The 25,931-nt window shown below is 37.5% G+C and overlaps 1 long non-coding RNA gene and 2 pseudogenes across 1 annotated transcript; 2 read left to right on the plus strand and 1 right to left on the minus strand.

The window, feature by feature from the left end:
- Positions 1-154: 154 nt before the first annotated feature.
- Positions 155-19,825, minus strand: LOC107778535 (zeatin O-glucosyltransferase-like; annotated as a pseudogene).
- Positions 2,042-3,719, plus strand: LOC107778527 (uncharacterized). Its single transcript, XR_012700417.1, has 2 exons — positions 2,042-2,604; positions 2,695-3,719. It is a non-coding gene; the product is annotated as an uncharacterized LOC107778527 (long non-coding RNA).
- LOC142170612 (zeatin O-glucosyltransferase-like) lies at positions 7,573-9,084 on the plus strand (annotated as a pseudogene).
- Positions 19,826-25,931: the final 6,106 nt, after the last annotated feature.

Consider the following 25,931-nt stretch of genomic DNA (forward strand, 5'->3'; position numbering starts at 1 on the left):
AGTTACGTCAAAGCTCCCCTTTTTGTAGTTAAGTAATCTGAATTGTATTTATCGAAGCTAATCATGTTCATCTTATGTTCTAGAGAACAATAAGTATCAAAATTGTTTTATATTAAACCTTTATATGTAAAAGGTACTTGAGAATCAGGCATCATTGAAGAGTAAAGAAAAAACCAATACAGCACATAGGAATCTATGAACAAAGTGTTCTGTCATAAAATAGTTTAATATAGTACATATGCAAACAACTGAAATGCATACAAGATTATTCTCCACATCAACCTTGTATTCTGCATAGTTAGAACCAGATTAATTATCCGTTAAGCTGTGCTCTTCAGTGAGAGAAATACAAAGCAGTCATCTTACCAACATATTAGAAAAGTTCAGAATATGGAACATTCCAAGATCAAAGAAATTTAAGAAACAGACAAGTTACAGGTTTAAAGAAAATCTATCTTGTCATATGCGCGATGAAAGAATCCAACTCCATTAGAGAAGCACCCCCTTTCTCCCAATTCTTCTGCTCTTTTTCTAATTTCGTCGCCTTCTTCTGATGTGCCATTAACTTCCTCACGACGTTCTCAATGGTGGATACACTCACTAGCTCCTCGCGTTTCTCCCACTCCCTCACAATCAGGCCTATTTTCAATATTTCCGTCACCAAGAAACCATTTTTGGTTGGTCAGAGTGCATAGGCCAAGCCAAGGGCGGATTTACATGCTAGTTTTAGGTGCTTAAGCACCCATTAACCTTGACGTAAACTAGGTATAGCTATAATAAAAATATAAGAAATAGGATATAACATTTTAGTGAGCACCCAATAAACAAAATGACTGATGGGTGCTGTGGTTCTGAAGTGGCAGTTAAAACCTTTCCTGAAAGTAAAGATCGATTTCTGTCACAGTACTATCTTTATATTTTTGAATGTCAGCTCTTTGTCTTTTATGGAAAAGTTAAACTTTATATTTTTGAATGTCAGCTCTTTGTCTTTTATGAAAAAGTTTTTAACTTTTCCTATTCCCTTTAGGTTTTAGTTTAGGTTGTCAAATTACGTTTTAGTTTAACTTTTCGTATTCCCTTTACGTTTTCCTATCTTTTAAGTTTTTAACCTTTCTCTGCTTTTGAACTAAATTTTTCTTTTTTAATTTTTAGTTTTTCCTTTTCCTACTTCCTTTCACCTTTAGGCTTTATTATATTAATAATTAATTAGATTTAAGTATAAGAAAGGCCATTTTTACAGTCTTACAGAAAAGTTTAAAACTAAACCCTTCTGGAATTTTTGCTCATTAGGAACGTAGAGAAGGGGAAAACGAAGAACAAAGTAGACGAAACAATCAGCAACTGTGAGCAACGATGCCATTATTCATCGTTTTCAACATATGAAAAGTCGTCGATCACAGTTGTGAATTGTGACTAGAAGTCCTTTTGGTAATGATAATACTATTAGTAGTTCATTATGACTTGTGACTAAAAGTATTTGTTGGTAATGAAAATATTATTAGTAGTTTTCATATTAAGTCTTTTACTCTTGCATTCGAATAATTGTGCACTTATACTATGCGATTGATAGCACCTTTATATTAAAGAAAGTGAGCACCCATAACCTTAAAATCCTAGATCCGCCACTGGGCCAAGCAGCTATAGGAACTCCCATAGTAATACTCTCTATACAAGAATTCCAACCACAATGACTCATGAACCTCCTGTCGACGAATGAGCCAAGATTTCTGGTTGTGGTGCCCATTTTCTTACCACTAATCCTACATCTTTCACCCTTTTTAAATTTTAGGCAGCTTTAATGAGGTCATGGGATGAAATGGTGAATCACTACATGGTCTTTTGTTTTTTCCTTTTTTCCTTTTTTCTTTTTTTGACAAAAAAAAATAACGAGGAACACTTGATCTAAGAGAATAATATTATTTTTAAATTTTTCTTTTCTATATTTTTACAGGTAAATATATAAGGAGTCCCCATATTATCCGTTTTGGCCTAACCGCCTTTGAGGTGTTGGTGTTTTGTCTCCTTGGGTTTTAACCTCAAAGGCAACTCAATAATTAAATCTTGAGCTCACTCTTATACAACCCCTAACTTTCTCTTTATTGTTTGACCAAAAAGTGTTAAACTTTTTGTTAAACTAATTAATTAAAAAAATAGAGGATAAATCCTATCCAAGGATAATTAACTCTAGATCAAAGCACATTGAATAAGAAAATAAGATATAGTCAAGCTCATGAACTTTTAAGATTTATAAAAGATATGGAACACAAATGACATGCTTACATTCTTGATATATTGTTCCGTAATGGAAGAATAAAGGAGGAAAAGAAGGAATGCCATTAACAGCTACGAGATCTATCTTTATTGATTCAAGAAAGGTGATAACAAAGATCTGCCACCGAGATCTGAAACTTCTCTTGTTTTTCTCCCGCAGCCTTTTCCGGTTCTTCTCGTGTGCTCGAGATTCCATCGGATTTTAACCTTTTGGAGGACACGGTGGAGCTTGTGCCTCAATTTGACCTTCTGTGTTCTGCCGGCGAAAGTGAGTCTCTTCGGGAGATCAATGATTCCGTTTTGTCACGTGGTATGGCGCGGATGGCCTTGAGGGTGAGATTCCTTTCACCATTTTCTTTGTTTTGTGCTATTTTGCCTTCGTTGATTCCTCCCCTCTTTTTCTTCCCCCTTTTCCTTTTTCAGACTTACATGATGGAGATCCAGAGTGCCCGTAGGGCTAAGACTAGGGCCGAAGTCTTTCTAAAAATGGCCGCGAAGTATCTCCGGTACCGTGACAAGTGCCGTGAGATGCACGCACAGCTCAGGGTGGGCGGTAATACTTAGTTCGTTGGGGAGGAGTTGGATAAAAGGGACGAGGAACTGATGCGGTCTATCCGCAGATGCACCGAGCTTGAGGAGTTGCTTCATGCCAAAGACGAGGAGCTCGAAGTGGGCAAAAGGGTCGCGATGAAATGTGAATACCTTCAGGCAAAAGTGATGTCTTTGCAAGCCGAGCTTGAACAAAACGCCACCAGAGTTGCTGACCTAAGCGTAGAATGGACAGAGAAAGTGGCTGAGCTCAAAAAAAAGGTGGCCGAGTTGGAGAGAGCCGAGGGGGCTCGAGTGTTGGCTTTGACGAGGGCGGCGGCGCTAGAAGACACTATCCTCGTCCTCAGGTCTGAGAAGGAATCTGAGAGGGCAACAACCACACTTAGGAAAGTGCGGCTCGAGAAGCGGATTGGTGAACTTGATCGGGAGGCTTCGAGCTTGGGAGATCGAGTTGGGCTCTTGAGGCCGAGAGGACGCAGCTGTTGGCTCAGGCTCCCCCTCAAGAATCTACCTTCGCTACTGTGCCCTGCCGTCTGTATGAGGTATGGTTCATGCTGAGGCCCAACGAGATATATACAAGGGTTTGTGAGAGGCGGGGAGCGTTCCTGAGGCCTCTTTTGAAGATGCTCGGGCGAAGGCACGCGAGGCTCGTCTTGCTTGTGGCTATGACCCTGCAACACCGGAGGCTGGTGAGGGTGCTGAGACTGAAGACGGGCTTCCTTCGGATGATGGCAGTGTAGATTAAGCCGAGTGAATTTTTTTTGCTGCTTTTGTACTTTTTTTGTTGTTGTTATTTGTTTTCTTATTTTTCTTGGGGTCCTGCTTTTGGCCCTTTGTAAGGCGTGGTTGTTGCGCATGTACATCTTCTGAATAAAATAGTCGATTTTCTTTAGGTTACATATTTTTTGACTTTCCTTCTTCTTCTTTTTTTTTTGAAAAAGATCTTCGGAATTCCTCCTAATGAGTCCCTGATTTTTAATTGGGAATTCAAATGAGGTCGAATGTAAGGTAATTTGAGTGAGGTCGAATGTAGGTAATTCGAGCGAGGTCGAATGTAAAGTAATTCGAGCGAGGTCGAATGTAAAGTAATTTGAGCGAGGTCGAATGTAAAGTAATTCGAGCAAGGTCAAATGTAGAGTGTAAAATGACTCAGTGGAGTTGTGCAGAGATGCTGCTTTATTTATTTCATTCACTGGAGAATATTACATGTTGCTGCTTATTTCATTCATACATTGAAGAAGTTCTAGTATGCCTAGTCCCTTCATCGTCGGCCTGGAGAAGTAGTCGATAGGCGAGGCGAAGAATCATACTCGAATTTAGTTCGCTTGATCCGAGCGAGATTGGATCTTGTTTTGTGAGTTTGAATGAAGTCGCTCTTGATCCGCAAATTCGAGCGAGGTTAACTTCTAATTTGCCATTTTGGGCGAAATCAGTTTTGACTTATATATTCAAGCGAGGTCAAATTTTGCTTTTGCCTGGCGATGGCCGATGACCGTAGGGGTGTAAATTCGGATGAGGTCAAAATTGTAACCCGTTGTGAGTTCAAGAGAAGTTGAATTTTCCTCACTTGGTGATGACTGTAAGGGTGTCAATCCGAGCGAGGTTGGAATTGTAACCCATTGTGAGTTTGAGCGAAGTCCAGCTTTCATTCACTTAGCGACGTGCGGGTTTGGTAGGATGGTGAGATTCGCCTGTTGTGTTTCTTATACTGGAGAACATTATTCGTTGCTGCATTGTTTATCTGTGCATCGGGGTGAGTCCCGGTTTCTTTGCTTTTGCTTTTATTAGAGAGTACTGTGCGCTGGGATGAGTCCCGGCTCGTTTAATTTTGCTTTCATTGGAGAGTATTGTGCGTCGGGATGAGTCTCGGTTCGTTTAGTTTTGCTTTCATTTGAGAGTATAGTGCGTTGGGATGAGTCCCAATTCATTTAATTTTTCTTTCATTGGAGAGTACTGTACATTCCATGGGCTCACCGCTTAGTCCCTACTCATGGAGATTTTCTTAATGATACCAGCTTGTTTTGAGCCATTTGTCTGTTATTTGCAATATGGTACGGTGTGGAGGGTTTTGCTCGGCCGTTGCCTGTGGGATGGTATGATTGGAACATTTTCCGATGCATTTGTTCCTTGTTCACGCACCTGTAAGAATGCTCGTGTTCCTATCCCAATCCAAAAAAGATAAATAACAAGTTAAACCCAAACGAAATTGCTTGTTACCTTGATTTGATAGGTCAACGATGGGAGGGGGATGTTGTAGGATGACCCGTCGTACTCGAATGGCGGCTTTAGATTTGGTAGCCTCGTGTTTGGCTTCTCATGGGCTGAACTTACTTTGCTCGTTGAGACTTTGAGCTCGAGTCTCGGTCCGATCCGATATTTGATGTGCGCAAAAACAAGGGAAATATAAGTTATATTCCGTACATTAATTACATTGTGCGCATGGGTATAGAAATAAGGCAGAGTGAGCCGGTTATTTCAAAGAATCACACAGTAGGCTATTGTCTCTTCCTAAGAGGTGGAAGTGTAAATCAGTATATAACGCTAATGTAGCAAATAGGATTGTGGACGTACTAAGTGTGTAGTGGCCGTAACCCCTTCTTGAGTACTCATACGACGTACCAAACCCACCGCTACAGCAAGACGTGGGTTTTATACTCTAAACGACGTACTCGACAAACCCATAAAAAGAGGGAAGATCTGCCCCTAATTGGTTTGGCTATTTCGAAAGCTTGCCTATGAAGTTCTCAAGTTTATGTTTGTAAATGAAAGGGTGAGGCTGTGACAGCCGGGGAGTGAAACCCTAACTGACTTCAGACCTAGAGGAAACTAAAATTATGGATAATCCTAGCCAAGGATAATTAGCTCTAGATCAAAGCACATTGAATAAGAGAATAAGATATAGTCAAGCTCATGAACTTTTAAGATTTATAAAAGATATCGAACACAAATGACATGCTTGCATTCTTGATCTACTGTTCCGTAATGTAAGAATAAAGGAGAAAAAGAAAGAATGTCATTAACAGCTACGGGATCTATCTTTATTGATTCAAGATATATGATTACAAAGATCTGTCGCTGAGATCTGAAACTTCTCTTGTTTTTCTCCCGCAGCCTTTTCCGGTTCTTCTGTCTCTTTTTCCTCAAGGAGAGAGCCCCCCCATTCTTGTTCTCTTCCCTCCGTATATATAGTAAGTATTCTCTTTTACCCAACGGTTCTTAGCCAGAATACATTAATCTGTTGATTGTACATTGGGTCGTTCCCCTTAAGCGGTATGACATATGCTTCACCGTATAGGCTTTCTGATAGTTCGATCCCGACAGCGGCCGAGATACTTGTTGTTATGATATCTTATGAATACGACCACGACTTAGTCGACCCTTCGCCATTCCTTTTAATGCCGATCCACGTGTGGTAAGATTTCGACCCATACATTTATGTTCTGATGCGGGATATGTGGGATGTTAGATTCACCCCTTAAAAACCCACTGCCATATTAATTGTTTTTTTAAAATACTAGTGTGTATCAGTTAAACACATCTTTGAAATTATTCATATGAGGTAACAATTTAATTTGTCGAAGATTATATACCAATTATGAAAAAATTTACTATATTTTGTCGAAATGTACTTCCCATTCAGCAACTATCTTTGAGATGTTAGGCAAACTATGTTTGGCTTTTCTTTTCATGTCCACTGACTTGTTTAATGCATAGAGTTAGACAAACTCTTACTCTTTCACCTTCGTTTAACGGCATATGCAATATATAAGGGACCACATAATAATAGGAAAGTTCAAAAGAAAGGAACAAGTTGTACAACTCACTACAATTTTGGTGAAAACACGATTTTCACTAAAAGGATTCAAAAAAATAAAGAAGTGAATATGCATAAAAAAAATTAACCTTATATATATTGTATAATTTTTCTGCAAAAAAGATTCGAATGGACCCCTTCCACCCCAGACTACAATAGTTCTCATTGTTAGGTCTATTACTCTATTGTATTTGTAGTATTATCACTTGCATGCTTTTTCTTGTGACAAAGTCAGTTGTGTGACTGAGTTGAACTCTACTATTATAGCATAGCATCAACTTCATCATTTTATCTAGAAGAGAATATATACAATAGTTTATTTTTTGTCTTGGTGGAATTTGAACCCAAGTATCTAACGTTTGCACTCATTTAATTAAATATAGGTGAAAACAGGGGCAGACGAGTTCACCGGAATCCCCTTCGTTGGAAAATTATATTGTACATATAATGCAAAATTCTATTTGTACCTTTATTTTTATATTTTAAATCTCCTTGACAAACCCAAAAACATAGCTCAGTGATCTAAGGGGTTCAAAACCTCGGAAGGTTGCTGGTTCAATTTCCACGGGCCAAACCATTCATGATGCAAAAGCTGTTTAGCTTAATTTTGTCATATGGGTTTCTTGCCATTTGGCCCACGTTGTATGAATATGACATTCAATTGTCTTGTTATTGGTGTTTCTACTACATATGTCGTTTTGAACAAAATCAAGAGATAATGTAAAATGAAAGTCTATATCTTGTAGCAACACATTTTGTGTTCCATTGACAAATCTTTTAGCAAATGGTTGGCCAATATTTGTTGCAATCTTCAAAACCATTGCTTATAAAATGATCCTTTTTGTTCCTCAATAATACACTTCATTAGAATAATTCTGAAATTGTATCACTAGAGAACTAATAGCTTACCTATGGCTCAAAAGCTTACCTAAAAAACCCATGGACAAAATGGTGCACAAGACGCCAAGGGCGAGTCTATAGCAGGTGAAAGGTCGTCAGTTGAACACTCTTTGTCAGAAACTAACACTGAATCGAAATTCCTGGCTTCGTCACTGCAAGACGCGACCAGAGTGGCAGTGGTCATGGTACCACTTCCAGCACAAGGCCATCTAAATTAACTCCTCCATCTCTCTCGACTCGTTTCCTCGTACAATATCCCTGTCTATTATGTTGGAACCATTGCTCATATTCAACAGGCGAAAATTCAGGCTCATGCATTTGATCCTCTCAATATAACAAACATTCATTTCCATGAATTCCAAACACCTTCTTTTGAAACTCCCCTTCCAAATCCTAATGCTTCAAACAAATTCCCAAACCAGCTAATGCCTTCTTTCTACGCCACATTCCATCTCCGCGAGCCAGTTTGCGCTCTAGTACGCGAACTTTAAAGAAAGAATCATAAGAAAGTGGTTGTTATTTATGATAATTTGATGAATTGGGTGGTTCAAGATTTGCCGGAAATGCCAAATACAGAGTGCTATCCTTTCAATAGTACTTCAGCTTTCTTTTCATATTCATTTTTATGGAAACTCAAAGGAAAACCTGCCTTACCTGGAACTGAACATTATGAGGATATACCATCAATTTTAGACTGTTTTCCTACAAAGTTTTGGGAATTTCTCAAGATACAGGAACAATATGATGGGAAGATCAGTTGTGGTGAACTTTACAATTCATCGCGAGTAATAGAAAGTTTGTACCTTGATTTAATGTCCAAAGAATATGATGGAATTGAAGCAATGGGCTATAAGTCCATTCAATCCTTTAGAGCTAAAAGAGAAGAGCAAAGATTCAAACAAACGCCACGAATCCCTCGATTGGCTTGACAAACAAGAACCAAAGTCAGTTATTTTCGTTTCATTTGGTACGACTACATCGTTGTGTGATGAAGAAGTCAAAGAACTCGCGATTGGTCTAGAGAAAAGCAAGCAAAAGTTGTTACATCAGAAATGGTTGAAAATGTTGTGAGAACTTTGATGGCTTCACTAGAGGGTGATGAGATGCAGAAAAGAGCAGCTGATTGAGCAATGCTATCAAGAAATCAGTAGCGAATGGGAGAATAAACCGCGCTGAGATGGATTCTTTCATCGCTCACATAACTCGATGAATGTTTGTTCATATTGAAAATGTAGTGAAATGCATCCAGAGTCTCGTTAGCACAAGTGGTATAATATAAGGAAACATATCAATACACTATATATAGGGAATGTCATGACCAGAGGCGGACCCAGGATTCAGTGATCGTGGGGGCACCATGACATTCAGTATAAATTTATCACTACTCATAAAGATTGATATGGGGGCCTATGCTAATACTTGACTATTTCTTGAAGACATTTGTACGCATATATTAAGTTTTTGCAGAAATTACCGAGTATCGATGACCCCTCTTGTTAAAGTGTGCGTCCGCCCCTGGCCATGACAATGAAAACATATTCTCATTTACTCTTTTCTGTGGATGATCAATTTTAGTTAACTCGCCTTATAGATTTGGATTTAAGTTAAATATGACAATATAAGCATTTGGTCTGATTTACGAGAGGAAGAGAAAGTTTAGGTCTGACTTCCGAGCAACATAGGTTTTGGGATACTTGATTCTCATGAAGGGAATGGAGCTCACAGTGTGCAGAGGCTCTATGGTACTCATGAAAGGAATTTCGGATTAATGATTATAGTAATAGTTTTATAAATGCAATTATCTATGTAATGCTTCTTATAATAAGACATCCCTTTGGAATGTAATCTTCCTTTTGGTATCAACGCTTAATGTTTGTAAGCAATGCTACTTTTGTCCGACTCTTAACATGGTATGATACCATTTGATTTAGGTCAAGCCAGCATAGTTTCCCAAAAGGAGGTCTCATATGAGTATTACTCCACTTATATGTATTTCTCATCAACTTTCAAAGCATGACTTTGTTGGCACAGTCGACACAATATATATTTTTAAAAGATGGATTTTATTGATCTAAGTTATTCTTGTTATAAATGTACTACAATATGTTAGAACTAGTCATAGCCCGAGGAAAGAGTGAGAAGAGCAGTGAAAGCGAACAACAACAACAACAACAAACTCAGTGTAATCCCACAAAGTAGATTCTGGGGGTAGAATGTATGTAGACCTTACCCCTACCTTGTGAAGGTTGAAAAAAGTACACAAATAACAAGGCTAGTAAGTCTTCTCCCAATCATCTGCCCTATTTCTAATTTCGTCGCCTTCTTCTGATGCCATTAACTTCCTTACGACGTTCTCAATGGTATATGCACTCACTAGCTCCTCGCATTTCTCCCACTCCCTAACAATTAGACCTATTTTCAATATTTCCGTCACCAAGAAACCATTTATTGGTTGGTCAGAGTGCATAGGCCAAACAGCTATAGGAACTCCCATTGTAATACTCTCTATACAAGAATTCCAACCACAATGACTCATGAATCCACCAGTCAACGAATGAGCCAAGATCTTGGTTGTGGCGCCCATTCCCTCACCACTAAGCCTACTTCTTTTACTCTTTCCTCGAACCCTTGTGGCAACTCAACTTTTGTAGCTTCCCCAGTAAAGATATCTCCTCTATCGGCATCTCTCAACACCCATATAAACCTCTGTGTCGCGTCCCAAACTACCCCTAGACGTAACTGGTACCCAACTAACACCACCTACCAGGCGAACCCCTTTATCTAACGTTTAACCATTTACACAAACACTGAGAGAAAAGTGCTGGCCTAAAGTATTATTAATAATTAAAGAGGTAATGATTATCACCCAATATTTTAGTCAATTGATAGAAAAACCAACAATCACTCAAATAATAAAACTCTAGCACAAATTCCACACTAAGACCAAGGAGCATCTAACAGAGTAATATGAGTTTTATTAACGGATATGCAAACCCAAAAAAAAAGAAAAAGAAATAACTAATACGAACTAAGCAAGTCTGAAATGAAAGCCTCCACGAACAATGCGGCGACTCACCTCAGTAATAGGATCCACTTGAACAAACTCGTCAGCCACTAGCTCTATCTCCTGCAATGGTATCTGCATAGAGATGCAAATAAGGAGTAAGTTATACGTAAATATAACCCAGTAAGATCCTCTACCCGCCATTTTAACTACCTCTGGAACAAGTGTTAGAAAATACAAACACATTATGATATAGTAAATATGATAATTATACAATAGCTCAATATACGGGTATCAACGGAGTTATTAAGAATTAACCAACAAAGATATCCACTAAGGACTTATCATAATTGCAGTGAAAGAAATTTACCAACACACCAGGAGTCCACAACGGCACCACAATGCCTTAAATATGTAACAGAGCTGCACAATGCTCGGGTGATGTACAAAGGCATACACAATGCCCCAACATCATGGCGCACAACCGTATCAAACACAACATCATGGCGCACAGTCGTATCAAACTCAACATCATGGCGCACAGGTGTATCAAACTCAACAATATGGCGCACAACGTATCAAACTCAATATCATGGTGCACAACCGTATCAAACTATAAAACTCAACCTCATGGCGCACAACCGTATCACACTATCAAACAACTTATAAAATAATACTTTTTTTTTTCATAAAATAATATATTTACGGCTAGTCTAAGATCACCGTCTCTGCCAAGTGCACGCTTGTCCCAACACATGGATCAGGCAGAGAAAATATATTTTTAAAACGGGCTTTAGAAAAGCAAGTATCAAAGCTTAAAGTCTCACTTACCTGGCTAACGAGAAATTTTCCAACCTTGCGACTTCTAGAACACCGATCAAACGGCCTCCAATGACCTCAATCTATGCGAAATATTAATTAACGATGTCAATTATGCTAGTCAGAGTTATCTCATATTTATATCATACCAAATTCAATGCGTGATTCACTAACAATTCAACTAATCCCTTAAACACTCGCGTATGTAAAACTCAATAAACTCGAAAGATTCCTGAGCATACTGGACTCCATGGCTCGTTAATACAGCTGTAGTTGTACATGAGTTGAATTATTCAATTCCAATTACATGAATGTGTAATGTAACTAAACTGACACTAAGTATAGATCCCCACGAATTCCCTGTGCAAATTATTTGACTCCAAAATGCAATATTACAAAGCTTTGTCCATAATATTAAGTTTTCCATTATTACTCAATCATCATGTCCTCTAAACTATATAGCGGAAGCCGAACCAGTAATAAAATATTCTTCCATAACATAGTACACTTAAACTTATACTTATACTTAATTTAATTCCCCAATTTTTACATCATCATTACCACCATCATTATATAACTAATGTCTACTAATTATGGCATAACCACTGATTCATATATTCTATACCACCGACCACAATCAATTCAAAAGCTATATACCACAATTAATACCTGGGAAAAACCAAACGTCCTTAACTTGCTTTCTTTTGTCTTTTTTTTAAACTTTTTTCTTGATCAAAACCAGACGTCCTCTTGCGGCAATTTTTCTTTATGTGTGTTTTACTCTCTTCAAGAACTAAGACATTATTTACTCTTATTTTATGCCCTAGGTCTTCATTAGTTAACACGTACTCAACAAACAAACAAAAACGATATGGGCCTATACTACTTCACTATTATTTATTATTCAAAATTAATTTCTGACTCACTAATATGCACCATTTATAAATTAAGCCCACTAGCCACTTATAGAGACATTTTTTTTCCTATCCCTCAATATATAAATTTTAATTTCAAGAAAATATAAATAGACATCTATACACTCAGATGTAAAATAAACAATTGTTAATTCTCTAGTTGTATACACTAATAAAAAAAATTAATTAAGCAATAACTCAAGTTTTTTTTAAACAACTTAAACTCACTTATAAATATTCGTAATATTATTTTCATAAATTTCACTATTTCCAACGAGTGTATCTGATTAAGTCGAGCAAGTAGAATTTTATAGTTCTAAAATGAATCACGAAAATTTACGAGATGTTACACTCTCTCCCACTTAAATAAGCATTCGTCCTTGAACGTGTTACAAAGTATATCCGACATTTTTAACAACTGCATGTACTTACTCTGCATGTGTGCCTCAGACTCCTCCTCTATTGGATGTTCAGTATAACACTCCTACATAAGCAACCTTGTTCCACTTTAACTATCGTACTTGTCCATCAATAATAGTTACAGAACTTCCTTCTTATGTCAAAATTTTCACCTAGTTTCGGATCTTTGGCTGAATCATATGCCTCTCACCATGAATGCATAAAATACAAAGTGTACAACTCAATGTCCCGATGGCAAAATAAGTTTACATGCTATTAATCCATTCTGATCCAAATCTCATAACTCCTTACCTAAGAAACTCTTCAAAAAAAACTTTTCACATTTTATGAACTCCAAATTACGATCTTATTTGTCAACATAAGAGTTGTGTCTACTCTATAATATTTGAAACCACCCCACTACTCTATGCAACATCATCCATGCCTTGCTAAATCAAATTTGGACCCAAAAAATGTGACTTACCATATTCACTAACCTCATAGAGCACGACACCAGCATCCACATCAAGCCTAAAACGACAAGATCTGTATCTCTAGTTAGTAATCTACTATCATGCAAGTACTCGGTTAAAAGCAACTGATTATGAGTCACTCATTGTTGGATACCTATCTAGTATTGGGACAGTATATCCATACTCTCTTATGCATCTATTTCGCTTGAACACGTATAATCACCACAACCTTGGTTCTAAAATGGAATGTTGGGAATAAACCCCGTATAAATAGTATTCACGGTATTAGTGATAAATGCAGAACACTAAGTTATGATTAAATCAGCAAGAATAGAAATGCAGCAATAATGACACCAAGATTTTTACGTGGAAACCCTTCTGAATAAGGGAAAAAACCACGGCCAAGAAGAGCAACTGATATCACTATAGTGAGGAATTTTACACACTGTGTAGTAACGAGTATAAATACTCCTAAGACCACTACACCCTCAAAAGAAATAAACACTCTTTTGCTTTTTCCACCTCACTACAATATCTCTCACACTCTATTTTTCTTCACAAACTATTTTCTTATAGTTTATGGAATACCTTGCTCTCTCTTTCTCTCTTTGTTGGTGTGTAGAAATAAGAGTTAAAACTCTCCTTTTATAGCCAAAACCTCACTCTCTAAAGCCTACAATATTTGACAATTTACACACCCTTTTCACAATTTCAATAAAGTTGGCTACCAAACCAAACCAAGTCAATAAAATTGGCTACCAAATTATACAAATTCAACAAGGTTGGCTACCAAACCAAACCAAGTCAACAAAATTGGCTACCAAATCATTTGAATGAGATGGACACCATATCATGGAACACATCCATAATTCTTACATAAAGTATTTTGAAACATATTTGAACACTATCACATAACGCTTTTATGTACGGCCGCGCTGGAACATATCCATACGCCTCCATAAAATACTCTCATATACAGCGGCGCCAGAACATATTCATATACTTCTACGTGAATATTCCACAAGTTGTTATTTTTGTCACACATAAAAATGCAGACACCTATGTCATTTCACTATCTACTAAATATATTGCGTCATAGGTTAGTATGTTATCTAAGAAATTCGGACACAAGTTTACTCTAGTCAGTGTTTCCTCTAACCTCGAAGTCTTACAATTTTTTTCTTTTAATTCCTTTGACCCTGCAGAGTTATTCTATAATATAGAATAAAGATACACCAAGTCTTTTTTTTTTACACTTGATAAGTCTTCTGAAATCACATTTAGAAATTCATTAACCATTAAGACTAATTCAATAATGGGTTGCTCAACACTACTGACTCAATTTATAAATAAATGCAACCCATGCTCTTTACTTTCTCATATATAGAATTTTTAGTGGCGAGATAGCTTTGCCTATAGCATACCAAGTGAATTCTTTATATTCAACACTAGGACCAATCTAAATAGAGGAATCTAAAAAAAATCCCATGGCAATATAGCATAAGGGAACATGACACCGTCTAATTGAATCTCAAGGCAACCTCAAACTCAACTATGCTAAGTGTATCTCGACTTTGAACTGTGTCTAGACATGTTTGATAGATTGGTCAAAGAATAGTAAACTCCCTGACTTGGGTTGAAACCACAGATGGTACGTCTAAGTACTCAAATCTTCTCCCTATCCTCATATATTGTATCATCTTGTAACCTATTGCTCATCTTCTTAAAGTATATATATTATCGAACACAACATATGTTAATAATATCGTTCAACTGATTATTTTTCAAGTAAAAGTCATATTTTCATTTTGTAAGTTATCACCTAAACTAGTACGGAGAGCGAGAGTAATAGAAGCGCACAAATGTACTAAGTTTGTTTTATATCCCAAATAATGAAAAATAATACTGTAACAATAGAATTTAATAGGATGTCATTTTCACTTTGATTATGATCACCTTTTATGTATTTAACTCATGTTCCAAGAATATTAAGGTGAGGCGCTGAATTCCACGAATGAGTCCAACTTGTCCCATAGATATACACTATACCATCTCTATAAATGGACACCCTGAGGAATACACATGTGTTCATCAATAAAATTGCATTATTATTCATATTATAACTACTAACCATAGCATTGTCACCCTTTTTTTTTAATTTAACCAAACATCCACATTTGATTTTACATAACTATTATTACAAAAAAATTCTTATTCAAGCTAAAAGCTAAATTTGAACCACACCAATCATACCTCAAACTTCTTTTATGGTTCATCTATTCTTATCATAGTATATGGCAATCTCAGTACTATACATCTTATTCTTACTTTAATAGTTAATCATGATCATGTGCACTGAGGTCTATATTCAACCTCTTACTATGTTGGTGCATTAAATCTCATACTTGAACCTTATTCTCTCTTTAGCTAAAATTTATCCACGGACACCCACAATGATCACGTTATGTATCATGTACTACCACTTTCATGTTCATATTCAATGCATTTGAATTATGTACCGTCATGTCTCAATCACTCTTATAATTTTACCATCATGATATTACTAATAGTACGGAATTACTTCAAGACGAATTAAGATGAGAACTCTATAAACACTTTTCTCAAAGTATCTTCACCATTAGGCCCAACAATCTAAATATGACTAAGTTATTATACTTCTTACTTTCTGGCATAACTTTTTTTTTCTTTCCTAATCGGATTTATAACCTCGAATGTTGAATGAGTCTAACCTAAGCAAAGTTCCTATCCTTAGTCCAGACCACTTCACTGTCCACGTGGATTCTCAATGTTTAAAAGTTTGACTAACTCTTAAAATTCCTATATAATATTTTTTGTAGAGGTTCCTTTGAAAATAGATTTATCCCAAAATTTAAAACAAGTAAAATCTCAACTATCACCAATGTGCATAATATTTTATATACTCAAGGTCACTAGCAATCGGTCATATATTGTTAGAAACTTCAAAATTAAATGTGTCTTCCAGCAGAGAAGATAGACGTGGCCTTTCCATTTGCTAAAGGGATATCCTACGAAAAAACTTGATTCAACTTAATGCACGAATGGGAATGAATGAAAGGAAAAAACTTCCTAAATGCTTAATAGCCTCAAGATCATAAGTATGGGCGCCTACATACCCATGAACAAGAATCTACTAAACATTGCTCCATGACCCTGGACTTAAAGCCTACACTCTGATACCAATTTTGTCACGTCCCAAACTACTCCCTAGACATAACTGGCACCCAGCTAACACTACCTACCAGGCGAACCCCTTTATCTAAGGTTTAACCATTTACACAAACACTGAGAGAAAAGTGCAGGCCTAAAGTATTATTAATAATTAAATAGGTAATGATTATCACCCAATACTTTAGTCAATTGATAGAAAAACCAACAGTCACTCAAATAATAAAACTCTAGTCCAAATTCCACATTAAGACCAAGGAGCATCTAATAGAGTAATATGAGTTTTATTAACGGATATGCAAACCCAAAAAAAAAAAAATAACTAATACGAACTAAGCAAGTCTGAAATGGAAGCCTCCACGAACAATGCGGTGGCTCACCTAAGTAATAGGATCCACTCCAACAAACTCGACAGCCACTAGCTCTATCTCCTGCAATGGTATCTGCATAGAGATGCAAATAAGGAGTAAGATATACGTAAATATAACCCAGTAAAATCCTCGACCCGCCACTTTAAATACCTCTAGAACAAGTGTTAGAAAATACAAACACACTATGATATAGTAAATATGATAATTATACAATAGCTCAATATACGGGTATCAACGGAGTTATTAAGAATTAACCAACAAAGATATCCACTAAAGACTTATCATAATTGTAGTGAAAGAAATTTATCAACACACCAGGAGTCCACAACGGCACCACAATGCCTTAAATATGTAATAGAGCATACACAATGCGCGGGTGATGTACAAAGGCATACACAATGCCCCACCATCATGGCGCACAGCCGTATCAAACTCAACACCATGGCGTACAGCCGTATCAAACTCAATATCATGGCACACATGCGTATAAAACTCAACATCATGGTGCACAGCTGTATCACACTCAATATCATAGCGCACAGCCGTATCAAACTCAACATCATGGCGCACAGCCGTATCAAACTCAATATCATGACGCACAACCGTATCAAACTATAAAACTCAATCTCATGGCGCACAGCCGTATCACACTATCAAACAGCTTATAAAATAATACTTTTTTTCATAAAATAATATATTTACGGCTAGTCTAAGATCATCGTCTCTGTCAAGTGCACGCTTGTCCCAACACATGGACCTGGCAGAGAAAATATATTTTTAAAATGGGTTTTAGAAAAGCAAGTATCAAAGCTTAAAGTCTCACTTACCTGGCTAACGAGAAATTTCTCAACCTTGCGACTTCTAGAACACCGATCAAACGGCCTCCAATGACCTCAATCTATGCGAAATATTAATTAACAATGTCAATTATGCTAGTTAGAGTTATCTCATATTTATATCATACCAAATTCAATGCGTGATTCGCTAACAATTCAACTAATCCCTTAAACACTCGTGTATGTAAAACTCAACAAACTCGAAAGATTCCTGAGAATACTGGACTCCATGATTCGATAATATAGTTGTAGCTGTACATGAGCTGAATTATTCAATTATAATTAAATGAATGTGAAATGTAACTAAACTGACACTAAGCATTGATCCCCACGAATTCCCTGTGCAAATTATTTGACTCCAAAATGCAATATTACAAAGCTTTGTCCATAATATTAAGTTTTCCATTATTACTCAATCATCATGTCCCCTAAACTATATAGCGGAAGCCGAATAGTAAGGAAAATATTCTTCCATAACATAGTACACTTAAACTTATACTTATACTTATACTTAATTTAATTCCCCAATCATTACATCATCATTAACACCATCATTATATAACTAATATCTACTAATTATGGCATAACCACTAATTCATATATTTTATACCACTGACCACAATCAATTTAAAAGCCATATACCAAAATTAATACCTGGGCAAAACCAAACGTCCTTAACTTGCTTTCTTTTGTCTTCTTTTCTTAACTTTTTTCTTGATCAAAACCAGACGTCCTCTTGCGGCAATTTTTCTTTGTGTGTTTTACTCTCTTCAAGAACTAAGTAACACATACTCAACAAACAAACAAAAAAGACATGGGCCTACACTACTTCACTATTATTCATTATTCAAAATTAATTTCTGACTCACTAATATGCACCATTTATAAAATAAACCCACTAGCCACTTATAGAGACATTCTTTTTCCTATCCCTCAATATATAAATTTTAATTTAAAGAAAATATAAATAGACATCTATACACTCAGATGTAAAATAAACAATTGTTAATTCTCTAGTTGTATACACTAATAAAAAAATTAATTAAGCAATAACTCAAGTTTTTTTTTAAACAACTCAAACTCACTTATAAATATTTGTAATATTATTTTCATAAATTTCACAAAGAATTCCAACCACAATGACTCATGAACCCCCCAGTCGACGAATGAGCCAAGATTTCTGGTTATGGTGCCCATTCTCTCACCACTAATCCTACTTCTTTTACCCTTTCCTCAAACCCTTGTGGCAACTCAACTTTTCTAACCTCCCCAGTAAAGATATCTCCTCTATCGGCATCTCTCAACACCCATATAAACCTGTGTTTGCTCTGCTCTAATCCCTTTGCGAGCTCATTGATTTCCCTATCAGAAAATGAAGTTGTTGTTCCAAATGATATATAAAGAACTGATCTTGGAGGCTGCTTGTTAAGCCACTCCAAACATATATTGTTCGTATTCGATATATGATCAAGTTTAGCAGGCAGAAGCGGTCCAATTGCCCATTGTTTCTTGTTCTGTGTACTTGTTACTTCTACCAACAAATCAAGAATCTTGCCTTCGATTACTCTGCTCGTATTATGAATATCACCTGACCTAATATCCATATACAGACTCTAAGAAGCTCCGCGTTCCCTGATTTCATCTGTCATAATTCCTTCAAGGGAAGGTAAATTTTTAAGCAATTCTTCTTCAAGTTGTATGGACATACCATAAGATAAGCATATCAAATAGTACAAAGTGAAAACTAAAATGTAATTAAATATATAGGATTCTACATTGGACAAGGTTGAAACATCCTGAACATTATAAGACATTAAAGAATCATATGTATAACAATAACTCGTCTTGCTTTAGATGAAATATCGTGAAAGAATGAAGCAATAGGCTCGTGCATAAGCATACAAGCAGCCCATGATGGCTCAAGATGCACGGGGAATTTGTTTAAGGAATTAAAATCAGGTGGAGGTGAGGCAAATTCAGGAGTTGGGAGATCGTGGAATCGGATATTAGCTATGTCTGAAGGATTTAAGGCATTGGCGCGAACCCTGGTTTGACGATTATGTGTCGTTGAGCCAACATAGTATACTGGAAGATTATATGATGAGGAGATTAAACAAGCAAGTTGGAGAAGTTGATTGAGATGTCCTTGACCTGGAAATGGAACCATAACTATAGCTACTTCATCTTGTTTCAACTTGCTGCTATCCATGAAAGAAATTAGAAGGTTTTTAGTATTCAAACTTTTTCGTGTTTTTTCAAGGTATTGACTTTGAAATATATGAGAATGGAACAAAGGTAAACAGAACTAGAAACTTTGATTACTTTACCATAAAAGTTGTTGTCAAAAGTGTTAATAAATATAAATTTCCTTTTCATTTCAACCAGCCATGATTAATATATACGTACAAATAAAATGTGTGACAAGTACTTCTCCATTTTAACCAGAGGTTTAGGGTTCGAACCCTGGGTATGAAGTCGTCTTTAGTAGGAGCGTTTTACCACCTCAAAGCAGGACTTTCTGGAGCAAATTTGAATTATTCGAGGGGCCTTCAAAGTGGGATTTTCTAGCACAAATCCGGATTAATCGGGCCCTAAAGTGAGTACAGGACACTGGGCTTGGAAATCAAACAAATAGCAAATTCAAACCTTTGAAAATTTGTGGTCTACCATTAAAAAAAACACAATGGGAGAAATTAACAAATACATGTCTTAATCCATCTCTATCACCTGTCTATTTTTCCCTACCCCATTCCCTCCTAGTGATGGACTAATTACTTATTTATTTTGAATTCAACTGTTACATGTCTTACTTATTTAAATTGAATAATTTTATTTTATTTCCAGGTTGATTCAGATTATTGCTTTTGACTTGAATCAACCAAATAAAATGATTTGAATCAGCCCGTTGCTCGAATTCATGAAGATTACGTGGACATTAACACATAAAAAATTGAAAATAGTCAAGAATTCCGATAATGTTAGTTAGGCAATTTTAGGGAGCTTTGATGAGGTCATGAGTTGAATCACTACATGGTCTCTTGTTTTTTCCTTTTTCTATTTTTTACAAAAAAAAATGAGGAATACTTGATCTAAGAGAATAATACTATTTTTAATTTTTTTTTTCTTTTTATATTATGACTGGTAAATATATAAGGAGTCAGCATATTATCAGTTTTGGCCTAACCTTCTGGGTGTTGGTGTTTTTGTCTCCTTGGGTTTTAACTCCAAAGGCGACTCAATAATTAAATCTTGAACTCGCTTATATAACCCTTAACTTTCTCTTTCTATTATGATGCGAGATCTGAGCGATATTAGATTTACCTCTTAAAAATTCACTGCCGTATTAAATATCTTTTTTTAAAAAAAAAAAAACTGTTGATGTATAAAAGTTAAACTCATCTTGAAATTATTCATATGGAGTAAAAAATTAAGTTGTCGAAGCTTATATACCAATTATGAAAAATTTACTATATTTGTCGAAATGTACTTCCTATTCTATCACGACCCCGGTTCGCCCTCCGTGAACCATCATGACGGCACCTAGTCCCTACGACAAGGTAAGCCTATTAATGTGGAAAATAAACCAATTTGCGGAAGAAAAACAAATAAAACCCAAATAGTGGATAAAACAGTGTTTAATAGTGTCGCTCAGCATACACAACATCAACTCTCAAAAACTAATACTTTTTCCAAAACCCGGAATATCATGAAATCACAAGCTAAGGATACTACATAGTGTTCTAACTCCAGAATGTCTAAAATAAAGTAAATACATAAGGGTTGTAACTACAAGAGAGAATGGAGAGAGACTCCTCGGTCTGCAGACGCAGCAGATATACCTCGAAGTCTCCGAAGGATCGCCTCGCCTCAAGGATGGTAAGTCTGAGTAGAGATACCTGGATCTGCACATGAAAAATATGTATAGAAAGGGACATGAGTACACCACAGCGGTACTTAGTAAGTGCCAAGCCTAACCTCGGTCGGGTAGTGACGAGAAAGGTCAGGGCCCTACTAAGATTAAGTAAATATAGAGATGACCGAATGAGATAAGCAGTACAATTGAAAACTGACAGTAAGAATTTAATACATGATAATAAGGAATACAATAACTGGAACAGAGATAAAGACAATCACAAGGAAACACCACTCTTCACAAGGATAATAACCGGGGATCTCTCACTATCCTCAATATATATGTCAGGTCTCTCTTGGTATCCCGAGGATCTCTTGGTATCTTCAATGTATGTTAGGTATCTCTTGGTATCCCGTGGATCTCTTGGTATCCTCAATATATGCTAGGGATCTCTTGGTATCCCGAGAATCTCTTGGTATCCTCAATATACGTGCCAGGGATCTTTGGGTATCCCGCACCTCAGCTCAAATCATAAACGCGTACAGGGGATCTCCCGGGATGCCGTCTCGTAGTCCCAAAGTAAAACATACAGCAGCAACACAAAGAATACTCAACTAAGCTCAATTTCATACCCAGTAAAACAGGTAATTCTAACCTAACATACTTCACATAATACAATTAAGGCAGGTTAAGCAAATAAGTAATTAAGTCAATTAAACATGCTTTTTCTAAGCTAACAGCAGGCAAATATTTGCAAGTAGTATAAAACAGGAAAAAGGAACACAATTGAAATTACTTTAAAAAATCGGATTTTCAACAATTAGCTCAAGTACACACTCGTCACCTCATGTACAAGGTATTCCAATTATCAAATATATCAAATCCTAAGGGGAAGGCCCCCCACACAAAATTAGGCCACTTGCCTCGAACCAGCTCAAATCAATCAGAAACCACGCTCTTGCCACGAGTACTCGACTCCAAATGATCCAAATTTATTCAATTCAATTGAATAGTGTAAATAACACTTCAAGTAACTGATTCTACAAAGAACTTCTAAGCTAATACGCGAAATTAGGTAAAATAACCAAAACGCCCTTCGGGCCCACGTCTCGAAATCGGGTATAATTTACATTTCCATAATCCTCACACTCTCACGAGTTCAGTCATACCAAAAGTACCAAAATCGGACCTCAAATGGTCCCTCAAATCATCACTCAAAAGTCTCTAATTAGTCAAGCCCTAACCCCCAAATTACCACTGATTTCCCTTAATTTTTCATGCTTATAATGATAAAAATCACTCCAATAACGAGTTTAGGTTCCAATAATCTTACCTCCTCGAAGTTCCCTTGAATTCCCTCTCAAAGACCTGCCCAAAAGCTCACTTCCCGGATGAAAATAGTGAAAGAATAACTCAAATTCGCGAAGGCAACTATTTATATGTTCTGCCCAACAATTCCGCATCTGCGGTCCAACAATCGCATTCACGATACTACTTCTGTGGTTGGGGAACCGCTTCTGCGGTTCTCACTTAAAACCTCTCTGCCGCACCTGCGACCTAGAATCTGCATTTGCGGTACTTATGTCGTTTCTGTGGTTCCTAACCCCTTCCTCATCTGTCGCTTCTGCGGCTGGATTTCGCATCTGCGGGAATCGCACTTGTGGCCTCTCAACCACAGATGCGGTTATGACATCAGTTATAGCTTCAACTGCAACTCCAAACTCCAAATCCTTCCGCCAACCATCCGAAAGCATCCCGAGGCCCCCGGGACCTCAACCAAAAGCACAAACAAGTCTAATAACACTGTCCAAACTTATACCAATCCTAAAAATACCTAAAACAACATCGAAACAACGAATCAACCGTAGATTCAAGCCTAAAAACTCCAAAACTCTAAATATACGCTTTCGATCAAAAAGTCTATCAAATCTCGTCCGAATGACCTAAAATTTTGCACACATGTTACATTCAACACTACAGAGATATTCCAACTTTCGGAATTCCATTCTGACCCTTGGATCAAAATCTCACTATCGAACCGGAAACTTCAAAATTCAACTTTCGGCATTTCAAGCCTAACTTAGCTACGGACCTTCAAAACACAATCTGAACACACCCTTAAGCCTGAAATCACCCATCGGAGCTAACGGAACCATTGGATTTCCATTCCGAGGTCGTCTTCACACTGTTCCGACTACGGTCAAATTTCCAACACTTAAGCTATCATTTAGGGACTAAGTGTCCTAAAACTCTCCGAAACTCAAAATCGAACATCCCGACAAATCAAAATAGCAGAAATAAACACTAGAAAAGCAGTTAATAGGGGATTAGGGCGTTAATTCTTAAGACGACCGGCCGGGTCGTCACATCCTCCTACACTTAAACATCCGTTCGTCCTCGAACGAGCATAGAGACATACCTGAAGTAGTGAAAAGATGAGGGTAATGGCTGCGCATATCCTGCTCGGTCTCCCAGGTTTCCTCCTCGATTGGCTTACCTCGCCACTGAACCTTTACTGATGCAATGTTCTTTGACCTCAGCTTTCTAACCTGCCTATCCAATATTGCCACTGGCTCCTCAACATAGGATAGATCCTTGTCCAACTGGACTGAACTGAAATTCAACACCTGTGACGGATCACCGTGATACCTCCGGAGCATCGAAATATGAAATACTGGGTAAACTCCTACCAAGCAGGGAGGTAGGGCAACCTCATAATCAACCTCCCCAACACGCCGTAATATCTCAAAAGGGCCAATAAACGCTCTTATATAACCCTTAACTATATCTTTCTACGTCCGCCTCTACCAATAGTGTTATCTCAAATCCTGATACATCTTCGCGGCACCCAGATGAATGGAATACTGCGAACTATGGGCCTCCTCTAGAATCAACTCCCGAAGCCCATCAACATTGGGTACACAAATCCGACCCTGCATCCTCAATACCTCGTCATCACCAATAGTCCCATCTCTAGCGTCACTGTGCTGAATCTTGTCCTTGAGGACAAGTAAATGAGGGTCATCATACTGCTCCCTAATACGATCAAATAAGGAAGACCGAGAAACCACGCAAGCTAGAACCCGACTGGCTCCGAAAGATCCAATCTCACAAACTGGTTGGCTAAGGCCTGAACATCCATCGCCATAGGCCTCTCCGATGCTGGTAAATAATCCAAATTCCCCAAACTCTTTGTCCGGAGACTCAAGGCATCGGCCACAAAATTGGCCTTACCCGGGTGATACAAAATAGTGATATCATAGTCCTTCAACAACTCTAACCATCTCCTCTGGCGCAAATTTAGATCCTTTTGCTTGAACAGGTGTTGCAAGCTCCGATTATCAGTATCAATCTCACAAGGAACCTTGTACAAATAGTGGCACTAGATCTTCATGGAGTGAACAATGGCAGCTAACTCAAGGTCGTGGACAGGGTAATTCTTCTCATGTACCATCAACTGTCTAGACGCGTAGGCAATTACCCTACCGTCCTGCATCAACATCGCTCCGAGGCCAATCCTCGAAGCATCACAATAGACCGTATAAGACCCCGAACTGGTAGGGAATATCAAAATTGGGGCTGTAGTCAAAGCTGTATTGAGCTTCTGAAAGGAAGCCTCACACTCTTCCATCCACTGTAACGGAGCACCATTTTGGGTCAGTCTGGTCATAGGAGCTGCAATCGATGAAAACCCCTCCACAAAACGACGGTAATTACCCGCCAAGCCAAGAAAACTGCAGATCTCCGTAGCTGAGAATGGTGTTGGCCAACTCTGCACTGCCTCTACTTTTTTCGGATCCACCTGAATACCCTCACTCGACACCACGTGGCCTAAGAATGCCACGAAATCCAATCAAAACTCACATTTCGAGAACTTAGCATACAACTTATTCTCTCTTAGAGTCTGAAACACAGTCCTCAGGTGCTGCTCATGATCTTCTTGACTTCGGGAATACACCAAAATATCATCAATAAAGATCAAGATACGGATGGAACACATTATGCATCAGATGCATGAAGGCTGATAGGGCATTAGTCAGCCCAAATGACATAACAAAGAACTCATAATGACCATACCGAGTCCTAAAAGCAGTCTTCGGGATATCTGACTCCTGAATCTTCAACTAATGGTAACCTGAGCGCAAGTCAATCTTAGAAAACACTCGTGTGCCCTGAAGCTGGTCAAACAGATCATCAATGCAAGGTAAAGGATAACGGTTCTTCACCGTAACTTTGTTCAACTGGTGATAATTAATATGCATACGCATAGAACCATCTTTTTTCTTCACAAACAAGATAAGAGCACCCCAAGGTGATACACTGGGCCGAATAAAACCCTTATCAAGCAATTCCTGTAACTGATCCTTCAACTCAGGAGGAGCCATACGATACAGAGGAATAGAAATGGGCTGAGTGCCCGGCAACAAATCAATGCCAAAATCAATATCTCTATCAGGTGACATGCTCGGAAGATCAGATGGAAACACATCGGGAAAATCCCGTACTACTGGGACTGAATCA

This window comes from Nicotiana tabacum, chromosome 16 (genome assembly GCF_000715075.1).
Source record: "Nicotiana tabacum cultivar K326 chromosome 16, ASM71507v2, whole genome shotgun sequence".
NCBI lineage: Eukaryota > Viridiplantae > Streptophyta > Magnoliopsida > Solanales > Solanaceae > Nicotiana > Nicotiana tabacum.